The sequence below is a fragment of the Hypanus sabinus genome, chromosome 6 (assembly GCF_030144855.1).
Source record: "Hypanus sabinus isolate sHypSab1 chromosome 6, sHypSab1.hap1, whole genome shotgun sequence".
NCBI classification, from domain to species: Eukaryota; Metazoa; Chordata; class Chondrichthyes; order Myliobatiformes; family Dasyatidae; genus Hypanus; species Hypanus sabinus.
The window spans coordinates 135640824-135655140 of NC_082711.1; the positions used below are offsets into that span (position 1 = coordinate 135640824).

At 40.6% G+C, this 14317-nt stretch overlaps 1 protein-coding gene across 1 annotated transcript in view; it reads left to right on the top strand.

Moving 5' to 3' along the window:
* The window catches only part of ap2b1 (adaptor related protein complex 2 subunit beta 1), a 284654-nt gene that overhangs the window by 266283 nt on the left and 4054 nt on the right, over window positions 1-14317 (top strand). The window lies entirely within an intron of this gene.

The following is a 14317-nucleotide window of genomic DNA, read 5'->3' on the forward strand; positions in this document are numbered from 1 at the left end:
TTTTACCTAGAAGGACTGTTTGAGACCCTGAATGGTGGTGTAGCTCTTAGACCCGCTTGCAGGGTAAAGTGTCGCGAGGGAGTTCAGTGAGGAAGAACAAGTGGGCAAGGGAGTCACTTAGAGAGTGGAGGTGAGAGAAAGATGTGTTTAGCGGTAGAATCCCATTGAAGATGGCAGGAATTATGGAGAATGATGTGCTGGATATGGAGGCTTGAGAGGTGGTAGGTAAAGGCAAGGGGAACACTATCCCTTTTATGGTAGCGGGAAGACCTTATCTCTCATTACTTTCAGCCTAGGCACACAACTCAAAGACAAAAACACCAGGTTTTACTGAAAAACGTGGCTTTCACCATTATCTATTCTCAAAGCTGTGCATCGTTTGTTCTCAAAACACTTCCACATTTCAAATTGACGCCATTTTGTCTTACAGCCTTTATTTTGAGTTACACTTATGTACATACCAAGCAGGAGTTAAATGTTACATCTTTACCTACAAATGGCCAGACTAATTTTGGTTTTATAGATGAAGTAGACTAAATAATTAAAGTGAAGCCATCATCATTTTGTAATTTTTTTTTGTATCATCAAAGAAAATCTTATCTACAGTCCTACTCAGCCTGCTGCTTGGGATGGTTACTGCTCAACTGTGATACTTGAAACTATTACAGGTGGAGCAATAAAAGCTGTAGAGATTTAATGGATTTATACTGATAAAATGATTTGATGAAGTAATTTAAAAATGTGACTTGTGTAAAATTATTTCACTTATTTGAGTAGTTGGTGACAAGGGCCCATCGATTGGGAATGATCACAGTGAATTAGAAGTTTAGAAGACATTTCTGTTCATAGAGTTGATTTTGAAAAGCTGTGCTGCTGAAAGTGCCTGAAACTGGCTTTTAGCGGGTTGGGCAGCATGTCAAGAGCGTAAGAAGCCAGAATAAGAAGTTGGGGGGAGGGGAAGAGGAATACTGGTAGGGAAGAGGAAGCTGGTAGGTGAGTGGGGCAGGGGTGGAATGAGAACTTGGGTGGTGATAGGTGGAAGAGGAAGAGGCTTTAGGAAGAAGGAAGCTAATAGGAGAGGACAGTGGACCATGAAAGAAAGGGAGGGAGTGTAACCAGAGGGAGGTGCTGGGCAGGTGAGGAGAAAGGGAGTGAGAGGGTACAGAATGAAGAATGGAAAAATAGAGGAGGGGGGGATGGGGAGAAATTACTGGAAATTAGAGAAAATAATGTTTGTCATCAGATTGGAGGTTTCCCATGCAGAATGAGGTGTTGCTCCTTCAGCCAGGTTCCTCCTTCAGCCCTTCTCAGTTCATCCCCCCATTCCCTACCCATCTACCTTTCTTCGCATCTGCTTTTCCCTATCACCGGCCTGCTTGAACTTCTTCCCTCCCCCTCCCCCACCTTCTTATTCTGGCTTCTGCCCCCTTCCTTTCTGGTTTCAGCCTGAAATAGCGACTGTTTATTCCTCTCCAGAGACGATGCTTGACCTACAGAATTAACATAAACAAGTTACCAGTGAAAGGAATATAGAATCAAATTTTCATTCTGTACCGGTATTTTTGCACACAGCTGCAGTCAATCAGAAAAGAGAGAATAGACAATGGATTAAGCAATTATGTTGCAATTATGTGAGCCACAAACACGTTTGACTTCCACCGTAACAGCAGAGAAATTTAAATTTAAATTTAATTTAAATTTAAATTCTGGGGTAAGTCCGGAAATTTAGGAAAGACTGTTTTTAAAACACCTAGTTCACCCCTGTCCTTTGAGAGTGTACAGTAATTCTATCATCCTTACCCAGCCTTAGCGTTAAATGACTCCAGAACCACCAAAGTCATTAATTGTTAACTACCTCCCCTGCTGAGGAGCAGTTGGGGATGGACAAAAATGCTATGTTCTCATTCATATTCCATGAATAAATTTATAATCAAAAGGTTCCGCTTTTAGATCTTAGAACTTTTTGAACTTGTTGATGGTTGCTGGTTTGATTAGGAGAGGATTTATGATGGGATGTGGAAGAAATAATAGATAGACATCTGTGAAATGTTACATAAGGATTACTGTTTTCATTGCTAATGATTAATATTTCATTCTTTGTATTTGATCTCGGCTTTCACCCCGCAGACTAGTGGCAATGGCCACGTAGAACAAAATTGCTGCTAATTACCAGAGGAAGCGATTGTCAGAGAGTAATGGAGGAATAACACTCATCCAAAGCATTCTTTGACTCAGGGTGCCAGGGCATCAGAACAATTTTTTGATGATTAGCAATTAACCGTGAAATAACTTCCTCAAGGATTCTCCTTATTGATGCTGCTGGGAATGGAAATAGCTTTTTCAGATTTATTCAGTTCCTTTGGGCATCAATGGTAAGGTCAACATAAATTGCCCATTCCTAGCTGATGAAGAAAATGATGGTGAGCTGTACTTTTGACCACTCCAGCCCTTCAGGTGAAGGTACTCCCACAAAGGCCTTGGGTAGAGATTTCAGTGGTTTGGACCTAACAATGATGAAGACCAATGATAAACATTCAGTGGCCACTTTAATAGGTACTACTGAGTGTATGTTCATGGTCTTCTGCTGCTGTAGCCCATCTGCTTCAAAGTTTGATGTGTTATGCATTCAGAGATGCTTTTCTGCACACCACTGTTATAACACGAGACAGTTACTGTTGCATTCCTGTCAGCTTGAACCAGTCTGGCCATTCTCCTCTGACCTCTCATTAATGTCCACAGAACTTCCCCTCACTGGATGTTTTTAGTTTTTCACGCAATTCTCTGTAAACTCTAGAGACTGTTGTATCTGAAAATCCAAGAAAATCAGCAGTTTCTGAGTTACTCAAACCACCCCATCTGTCACCAACAATAATTCAAGTCACTTCCATTAGATCACGTGTCTTCCCCATTCTGATGTTTGGTGTCAACAGCTGAACCTGTTAACCATGTCTGCATACTTTTATGCATTGGGTTGCTGCCACATGATTGGCTGATTAGATATTTGCATTAGTGTGTGGTGTACAGCTGCACCTAATAAAGTGGATTCTGAGTGTATTTACAATTCGGGACAGTGATTCAAGGTTGTTTAATATCGCTTCGCAATCCCCCAATTTAATCCTGGCCTAATCACAGGACAATTTACAGTGACCAATTAACCTACCAACCAGTACATTCCTGAACTGTGGGAGGAAACCAGAGCACCCGAGGAAACATGTTCGCGGGGACGGGGAGAAGGGGGGGCATGTAAACTCTTCACAGACAGCGGTGGGAGATGAACCCAGGCCGCTGGTACTGTAAAACGTTGTGCTAACCACTATGCTACTGTGCTGCCTATTTCCAGTACACAGTTTAAAGAATATGAAATAATTGTTACTCTGGATCTTAAGATGAGGAATACAATAAAGAAGAAACACAAATATAAATACGTAACATAGTTTACATACATTGATTGTGTGTCCATAAAGTGACAATAGGCACAGGAGTGTCTGTATACAAGGTGAATGACAGGAAATGATGAGGTAGTGGTGCTGGGGTGAGTTAATGAGTACAGGTGTTGATCAGCCTTACTGCTTGGGGAAAATAACTGTATTTGAGTCTGGGGGTTCTGGCATGAGCACTACTTACCCTCCTCTGATTGGAGTGGAACAAACAGTCCCTGAGCGTGGTGGGTGGAATCCTTGATAATATTATTTTTCTGACACCTTTCTGTCTAAATGTCCTTGACGGTGGGTAGGCTTTTGCCAATGATGCATTGGGCAGTTTTTTCCTACCTGTGGCAGAGCCTTCCTGCCATAGCAGTGCAGTTTCTATACTATGCAGCATGTTAGGATGCTCTCTGCTGTGCGTCTGCAGAATGACAGGAATATAGATGTACATAATCTAGCTCTCTTCAGCATCCTCAGAAAGAAGAGGTGTTGGTGAACTTTCTGGTTATGTGTAATGTGTTCTTAGACCATGAGAGTTGGTGGGAGATGTGAACTCTCAGGAGTTTGAAACTGCTCGCACTGCTGTGCCGTTGATGTAAGCGAGTGGGTGGGAGGGGTGCAAGTTCTCCTGAATTTAATAACCATCCCCTTTGTCTTGTTGACATTGAGGAAGAGGTTACTTGCCTGACACTAGGCATCAAGCTCTTCTACTTCCTCTCCTTAGTTTGTCCTGTCGTTGTTGGTGATGAGCACCAGCACTATAATGTCATGGATGAAGTTGACGATGTGATTACTCAGGCACATAGACATGCAGTCATGTGTGAGCAGAGGGTAGAGCAATGGGCTTAGCACACGGCCCTGGGGAGCATCCATGTTGAAAATGTTGGGGAAGGAGGAGCAGTTGTACATCTGGACTATTTGAGGTCTGTTAGTTAAGAAGTCCGGTTGCACAACAATGTATTTGGACTGAGGTGTGGAAGTTTATTCACCAATGTCTGTGGAGGGGATGTGCAGGTAATGGGGGTTCCTGTGTGACTGCTGAACTGTTCTCTGTCATGACAGAGGGAAGTGCTGTTGGAGAAGCATAGATAACTGCAGTGCATTTTGTTGTTGGTGCATCATTGTGTATTGATGTTGGAGGGACTAAACATTTCGGGTAATGAAATGCCAGTCAAAGAGACTAATTTGGGAAATTGACATTAAAGTGAAAGACCAGCTATTATGTTGTTGAGTGGTAAAGAAGGCACGAGGGTAAATGGCCAGCTCCTGCTTATTTTTCTCATGTTGTCAAACTTTATTACTGTTGGAGCAGTGCAAATTCAAGTAAACTGTGAATATAAAGTTCAAAGTAAGTGTATTATCTAAGTACATATATGTTATCATATACACCACTGAGATATATTTTCTTACAGGCATTCACAGTAAATACAAAAAGCACATTGGAATCAATGAAAGACCACACTCAACAGGATGGGTTAACAACCAATGTGCAAGACACAACAAGCTGTGCAAATACAAAAATAATTAATAAATAAATAAATAAATAAATAAACAGACAAACAAACAAACAAACAAACAAACAAGCAAGCAAGCAACAATTATCAAGAACGTTAAAGAGTCCTTGAAAGTGAGTCCATAAAGTGATGGGGCGAGAGAAGTTATCCCCTCTGGTTCAGGAGGCTGATGGTTGAGGGTAATAACTGTTCCTAAATCTGGTGGTGCAGGTCCTGAGCCTCCTGTACCACCTCCTTAATGGCAACAGAGAGAAGAGAGCATGGCTTGGATGCTGGTGGTCATTGATGATGGATTCTGCTTTCCTGCATCAGCAAATGTAGATGTGTTCTGTGGTGGGGAGAGCTTTACCTGTGATAGAGTGGGCCGTATCCTACTTTATATGGGTTTTTCTATTGAAGGGCATTGGTTTTTCCATACCAGGCCATGATGCAACCAGTCAATATACTATGTATCAGTATCTACTACATATCTATGGAAGTTTATCAAATCTTCACAAACTTCTAAGGAAGTAGAGGTGGGGCTGTGCCATCTTCACAATGCCACTTATGTGATGGACCCAGAAAAGGCCCTTTGAAATGATAACACCGATGGAATTTATAGTTGCTGACTTTCTTTATCCTAGTGAGGACTGGCTCATGGACCTCCGTTTTCCTCCGCCTCTGTCAATAATGGTTCCTTGGTCTTGCTGACATTGAGTGAAAAGTTGCTGTGGCACTGATCAGCCAGATTTTCAATCTCCCTCCTGTATGCTGATTTGTCACCACCTTTGATTCAGCTAATGTCAGTGGTCTCATCAACAAACTTAGGCTTTGGACCTTTGCTGATGGAGATGGTGGAGGAGATGATTTTGCCAATCGGAACTAACTGAGCTCTGCAAGTTTGGGAAACGAGGGTCCTGTTGCACAAGGGGATACTGAGGCCAAAGGTTTTGAAGCTCATTGATTCATTTTGAGGGGATAATAATACTGAATACCAAGCTGTAGTCATTGATGAGCATCCTGATGGATGCATCTTCACTGCCCAGATATTACAGGATTGAGTGAAGAGCCAATTAAGTGGCATCTGCTGTTGACTTATTGTGATCATAGACAAGTTGGACCTAATCCAAGTCACTTCTCAGGCAGGAGTTGATACGTTTCATCACCACGTTCTTAGACATTGGTATAATTGAAGCCTGCTTGAAGCAGATGAGTACCTCAGACTGCCGAAGCTAGAAGTTAAAGATATTAGTGAATACTCCAGCTAGTTGATCAGCACAGGTCTTTAGTACTTGGCCAGCTACCCGTCTGGGCCAGATGCTTTCCGTGGGTTGGCTTCAGAGACTGAAATCACAGGGTCTTTGGGGGCTAAGGGAGCTCATGAAGGTTCCTCCATGTTTTGACAGTCAAAATCAGCATAAAAGCATTGAGCTCACCTGGGACCAAAGCCTTATTGTCACCTATGTCGCTTGGTTTCACTTTGTAGGAGTGATAGAATTTAAGTCCTGCCACAGCTGTCGTGCATCCTTCATTGATTCAAGTTTGGTCCAGATTTGCCACTTTGCATGTGAGATGGCTTTCCAGAGATCATACCTGGACTTCTTGTATTTGACTTGGTCACCAGAGCTGAATACTTCTGATCTGGCCCTCAGCAGATTGGAGATCTCATAGTTCACAGGACTTCTGAATGATCTTGTCAGATCACACTCATCTACAACTGTTTTTATAAAGTCCATGGCATCCGTGGTGTATTTGTTCAGATCCTATGACTAATCCTTGAATTTGGCCTAGCCTATCGACTTGAAGCAATCGATAGGCACTTTTCTGCCTCCCACAACCACATCTTTGTTGTCCTTATCTCTGCAGCCTTGCTTTTTAGCGTCTGTGTATACAGGTAGGAGGATAGCCGATATCCCAAAATGCAACCTAGGCATGGAACGGTAGGCATTCATAACCGTAATCTAGTAGTGGTCGAATATATTGGAACCATTGCTGCTGCAGGTGATACACTGATGATAATTGGGGAAAGATTTCTTCAAACAAGCCTGATTGGTGAAGAAAGCCTAACCGAATGTAGAACACTAGAGCACAGTACAGGTCCTCTGGCCCGCAAAGTTCTGCCACCCATCATTCTCTTGTCATGTAGTTGAAGAGAAGTTTTTGGGATATTAGAGGGTCAGTCATTCATTCCAGGATACTCAGATTTTGACCTGTTTTCATACCCACAGTGTTTATGCCACTGAGTTTCTGGTAAGAGGTGACCTCTGGGATGTTAATGAATCTCTTTCTGAAGGTGGTCATCACTGGTATTCTTGGGGTAACAATTGCTACCTAAGTGGCTGCCCTTCAATATTTCTAATTGATCCTCTGGCTTGATTAGAAGTGTAGAATGAGGAATATGCTGGGCCAAGTGGCTGCACGTTGGGTGGTTGTGCTGTTTCCACTGGTCAGGAAACAAATTCAGAAATGAGAAGTATCAAGGGACTTGGGAGTCCTAGTGCAGGATTCCCTCAAGGTTAATTTGCAGGGTGTGTCAATAATGAAGGCAAATGTAATGTTCGCATTTATTTCAAGAAGACTAGAATATAAAAGCAAGGATATAATGCTGAGGTTGTACAAGGCATTTGTTGGACATCATTTGGAATATTATGAACAGTTTTGAGCACTGTATCCAAAAAAGAAGGTGCTGACATTGCAGAGGGCCCAGAGGAGGCTTATGAGAATGATCCTGGGAATGAAAGGGTGAATGTGTGAGGAGTGTTTGACAGCTGTGGGCCTGTACTTGTTAGAGTTTTGAAGAATGATGAAGAATCTTATTGAACCTTACCAGATATTGAAACTCCTAGATACTGTGGGTATGGAGAGGATGTTTCTAGTAGTGGGAAATTCCAGCACCAGAGGGCATAGACAAAAGGATGTCCCTTTAGAACAGAGGTGAGAAAGAATTTCTTTAGCCAGAGGGGGGTGAATCTGTGGAATTTATTGCCACAGACACTGTTGAGGCGAAGTCATTGGGTATATTTAAAGTGAGCGTTCGTGATTAGTAGGGGCATAAAAGGTTACAGGGAGAAGGCAGGAGACTGGGGTTGAAATGGAAAATAAATCACCCATATTTTGAATAACAAGATTGTTGTTGATAGCTTTTTTATAGCTTCAACAACAGTGTCAAACGATGGAGCATATTTAATGTGCTGAATAGCCCAATTCTGCTCTTTTATCTTAGGATCTTATTGTCTTTTATATCACCCTGCAAAGATGCGCAGATCATTTATGTAACCATTTAGCTTGAAACTAAAAGTGGATTCACAACATTAATTCAGTGTAGGAATATGCCTCAAGGTGTTTTTAGTTAGATCCGGGTCTATGTTAAATAAATTTGTGAATCGCTTCTGAAGACGACTCAAGCGAACTCTGTTTTATTTTAGTCTTACCGTAACATGTTGATATTTTAGTCACGTTTTTAAAGATACAAACACTAGAGTTTATTTATAACCTAGTGTCAGTGTAGATTCCTATCAAACAGTAGCAATGATTTCCTCCTTTAAAATGCTGTGAACTGTATGATTTTGTATTTGACATCATAATTTCCTGAGACTCATTTTTAATCTCAGTAATAGCAGCATATATCCAAACATAATCTCATCATTGCTTTGAAATTTTATAAATTCATTTATGCTCTAAAACAATGCAAATAGATTCAACCCCCCACCTAATCAAATCCAATATTGACATAATTTTGCTTTAGTTTCTCCACATTTTTAACCATAACGCTATCACCATTGTAACAGCTTCAAACTAAATTACTTCTCTTAAACCTGGGTTCTGTCAGTTTACAAGATCTGCCACTGAGAGTTAGCTTCTACCTAATATGTCCAACCCTGCCAATGGCATTTAACTAAAATTAAATGTATTGACCCAGAAAAGCACCAATAAAATGTTGATTCTGAGTGCCAGGAAATGGAGTTTGCTTTGAAGCATGCAGCTGCTTCTCATGGAAACAGACCAAGATTTCCCCTTCTGGGTGTAAATAGTGCAGATTTAAACACAACAGCATCTAATCCTGTAGGAATTCCCAACAACATCATCAATGCCGTTCTACAGAGTAACACAATATGAAGAGCCTTCTAAAATATTTTGGAATGTAATAAAATGGTTTGTGTTTGTGAATAAGAGAATGTAGAGGAGATATTTTATCAATCTTCATTTGTCATCAACTCTACCCATTTTCCAACAACCCTTCTGCCTCCTGAAGTTTCAACAAGTGCTGCTGGCCACGAACAACGCCCATTTATCATCCTCATCCTATATTCTACCCATACTTCTTTGGAAAAGGCGGTGACAAGATTGGTGCTGACCAGTCCCCCATTTCATTCTTTGTTGAGACAACATATTTTTGACAGCAAATAGGGTTTTTGTTATTTATCTATTGCTGTTGATTTCAGATGATAACTTGGAGTCAGGGAACTGTTGCAGACTTCAAGTGGTTATTGAATCTCTGAAAAATGCAAATCTGAGCAATCAGGAATCCTCTCATTGTTACCAGAGTCTGCAGGCAGTTCACAAGATGGTGGCTGACAAGTTTAGTTAAATATAGAGCTTGTGCTGTGTCCATTTTGTACAAATTAAAAGCATTTTTTATATTTGGGTCACTAGCTTGGAATATTATAAGTTCTCATTGCTACCATCAGGAAGGAGGTAAGGAAGTCTAAAGGTACACATTCCACAATTCAGGAACAGCTGCTTCCCCACTGCCATCTGATCTCTGAACAGACATTGAACCCCTGAACGCCACCTCCCTACTATTTTATTTCTATTTTTGAGCTACTTATTACTGTAATTCATGTCTTTTCTGTTATTATGCAAAGACCACAAATTCTACAACATATGCTGATGATATTAAACCTGATTCTGAGATGTAAAAGAAAGTTGAGTGGCCAGTGGAATCTCAAACCTACCAGGTTCTTGATTTTGCCCAGGTACTTTGGGAGAGTGAAGCCCCAATAAGAAAAATCTCAGGGGCCAGAGATTGTGTAATGTGCTATGGATGAGAAGGCATGCTCTCCTGAGTAAAAAAATAGTAAATTGGTTTATTATTGTCACATGTACCAAGCTATAGTGTAAAACTTGGGTTTTGTATACCATCCGTCCAGATCATCTCATTACAATAATGTTGAGATAGTACAGAGATAATAATAACAACAAACAATAAACTGTTACAGCAAATGTGCAATTCGGGCAGAGAATAATTTGCAATTGTGTGGTCAAAGTTCCATCTTACTGTTCTAGGGGAGCATTCCGTAGTCTCAACAGTTGTATGGAAATGTCTTTGAGCCCAGTAGTATGCACTTTTAAGCTTTTGTATTCTATAGTTGAAGACCGCAGGCAGTGTAATGATACTATGTGTAGGTTTTAAGGAACAAACGGCTTGTGTGAGCTTCTCACAGTTTCTTCCACATCCCCAAAGATGTCTTGGAGTTATGCTACTTGCCAACTCTTAAGTTATAGGTGGGTGGTAGGAGAGGTAATAAATAGTGGATAGTAGGATTTCTCTGAGAGCTAGCATAGGTCTTGTTGGCCAATTGGCATCCTCCTATATCCTATGTCATAATGGAATATGAACACGTTGCATTATCCAGCTGGTTAGAAGCAGCCCTATTAGGCAAACTGAATTCCTGTACCCTGGTAGGTAAAAACCACTTCTTTCCAAAAAAAGTGTCAGACATCTGATTTGCCTGACGAAAAAGTAGGAGTGACAGCATCCGGAATCTGCCTGATGTGAGGAATGATTCTTACATCAAATCTCACTGCACTTGCTGAGCCTGCCTTCTGGTACACATACTGTTCAGGTGGTAGTATCACCAGCCCCGTCTATAACTCTACTGCCTCTGAAGGTCAGAAAACCCAGTGAAAGACCTGATTTATGTAGAGAGATTTTATAACTGATCAGGGAGCTCAGCTGGAGTTTCAGAAGAAAAATGATTGATGGACAGTTTTCAACAGCCTGCAAGGTAACAGCTGGATTTTGACAGAGCGTATTTGCCTAATATGATTTTACACTGGAGATTGAATCATACTTACCTATTTCAGATAGAGGGAAATAGTATTTATGAACTGTTCAAATTAACAAGTTTATACAAGCTGTGCTCAGAGTTCATATTCACACCTTTCCAAAACTACTGTCCCAGCCTCCATTCATTAGCCACTGACATCTTAGGGCTTCGTTAACCCTAGATTTGATCATTCCACTGCTCTCTTGACCAGTCTTCTATGTTATACCTTCTGCAGACCTTAGCAGTGCAAAAACTCTCTGCTGTTCTTTACCTCCAACAACTCCCTTTTGCTCATCAGTTCTGCACTCCTGATATGCTGTCTCCCAATCCAGCAATGTAATACATGTGTAATTCTTAGTCTTGTTTTCTAACCTCTCCTGTTTGGTAGCTTTCTTTGCCTCTTCCAGTTCTGACCTCCATCTCACTGTTGCTCACTGCTCATCTATTTATGAATTTGATTTTAACTGCCTAAGCCCTGATGCATTGATTTCTGCTTTTAAGGTGCTCTTTTAACCTCATTCTTCAATTAAGCATTTAATTAGTAACCCTGGTTCACTATCATTGTTTTCATTTGGAATATATTAAATTCTGTTCTAGTTACCTACTGATTTGCAATCTTCATGTCACAAGGTCAGTTCCAGCTCCTAGCTCAAACTATTTTGAACAATTCCCTATGGTGCACATTGATTAATCTATTCTTGTCTGTGTGAGTATGCTAATCAGTTTCCAAACCACTTGTATTGGTGGCTTCCTGCTGTGCACTGTTCTACAGAGAAGGACTTTGTTTACACAGCTGCACCAAGTGATTTCAAAGCCTAATTCTGTCTGTCAGTTTTGATAAAAGTAGTTTATTATCTAATCATTTCCTGGTAAGCTATTAAATGTTTTAGTGAGCATGTTAATACTGTTAGAATGCTGCAGGAGATCTTTATTCTGATGGTGGAGGGGGTGAAATGGTTTGGTGGATGCACAGGGTTCTGGCTTTGAGAGACCTTTATCTTGGTTACCTGGAACCTGATAATGCTGGAAGGAATGATTCAATAGACAATAGACAATAGGTGCAGAAGTAGACCATTCAGCCCCTCGAGTCTGCACCGCCATTCTGAGATCATGGCTGATCATTCACTATCAATACCCAGTCCCTGCCTTGTCCCCATATCCCTTGATTCCCCTATCCATCAGATATCTATCTAGCTCCTTCTTGAAAGCATCCAGAGAATGGCCTCCACCGTCTTCTGAGGCAGTGCATTCCAACCTCCACAACTCTCTGGGAGAAGAAGCTCTTCCTCAACTCTGTTTTAAATAACTGACCTCTTATTCTCAATCCATGCCCTCTGGTACTGGACTCTCCCAACATCTGGAACATATTTCCTGCCTCAATCCTATCAAATCCTTTAATTATCTTAAACGTTTCAATCAAATCCCCTCTCAATCTCCTCAATTCCAGCGTGTACAAGCCCAATCTCTCCAATCTCTCTGCGTAAGACAGCCCTGCCATCCCAGGAATCAACCTAGTGAATCTACGCTGCACTTCCTCAATTGCCAGAATGTCCTTCCTTAAACCTGGAGACCAAAACTACACAATATTCCAGGTGTGGTCTCACCAGGGCCCTGTACAAATGCAAAAGGACATCCTTGCTCTTGTACTCAATTCCCCTTGTAATAAAGGCCAACATTCCATTTGCCCTCTTCACTGCCTGTTGCACTTGCTCATTCACCTTCATTAACTGATGAACTGGTTCACTCAATAAAGAAGAGTTAAGTCTCATATTTCGATCATACTTAATCAGTAAATATATTTTGTATAAAGAGAGCAATCAATAAATTGAAATAATTGTGTTCGATATACAGTGGATTCCGGTTCACTTGGACACATTGGGACCTTAATATTTTGGCCCAGTAAAGCAACTGCCTCAATTAACTGAAGTTTTATGGAAATAGTTAAAAAGATATAAAAAGAAAGGCAAAGTACTGTTCCACTGAATAACAAATTATATATTTAAATAAAATACAGGACAAATTAGAATACTATCAATACTAATACAGTACTATAAAACTGAATAAATTCCAAATAGTTATTCATCCAGTACACTGCCGTGTTCTTTTGGTTGATTGTAAAGTGAACAAGATCAGAACAGACCCTAGTGCAGATGATAGATTGCCTTCAAACAATGCTATTGATTACACCCTCCAAATCTTCATTTTCATTGTAACATTCAAAGTGACTGAATTCTTCTGAATACCTGAATGACTGAATACCTTTTCATTCTTCCTAGTTCTTAACTTGCTGAAGTAGTAAAATCATTTCATTTTCACTCCTTGCCTTTTCTGACATCTCCAAGTCTGAAAGCTTGAAGCTGCAGTGAGCAAAATAATTCTGATTTGGCCTGCTCTATATTTCTCAGGATCTATCAGTAACAAAAATCATTGCTTTTTAAACACAAGCATGTGCACTATTTAAAATCTGCTCTAAGCATAGTGTAGTGACTGATACCTACACGTGCACTTATTTAACAACAGTCCCCTGCCCCAATTAAGCGGCATAATGTCCCAAATAAGTGGCTGTCCCAATTAACTGCTGGCCTAATTAACCAGACTCCACTGTATTAACAAAAAAAAGCAAAGATTATATCCAACATGTTAATAAGGAAGGTAGTAAATATGTACAACATGATGGCATATATAGTCAATAAATGGCAATACTGGTTGCACGCATATAACCAATCATCTTTGTGCAACATTGGCATTCCATTGTCAGTGCCACACATCACCCAGCACAAGTCATTCATTTCTAGGTGATCTTCCCAACAAGTTCAGTGAATTTGAAGACCTATGTTTATCTCGTTGTCTTGATCCCAACCTTAGGATCATATCCATATTCCATATTCTCAAAGAATGTTAAGGCAAGAACAGGACATTCCTACAAAAGTTGTTCATTATGTTTTGCTGACATATTTCTGAATGTATTTATGCTTGCACCTACACATCTTCCAAGCTGCCAGATAATTATCCTGGAATCTATTCTGGTACTGTGATTTTCCAGTCTTTATTTTAAAACATCATCAAACATGCTATAAATCCCTTTTTTAAGAGCCCTGGAAGAACCTTACTATCTGCTGAAGTATTTTTAGAGCCTATATACTAAACAATGAATTGACCTTTCTAAGACAGCATTAAACAGATATACCATGCAGAGCATTCTAATGGGCTGCTTCGCTGTCAAAAACGGGGAATGGGGGGGCTACTGCACAGAATCGAAATAAGCTGCAGTGAGTTGTAAAATTAGTCAGCTTCATCATGGGCACTAGCCTCTGTAGAATCCAGGATATCTTTAAGGGGTGTTGCCTCA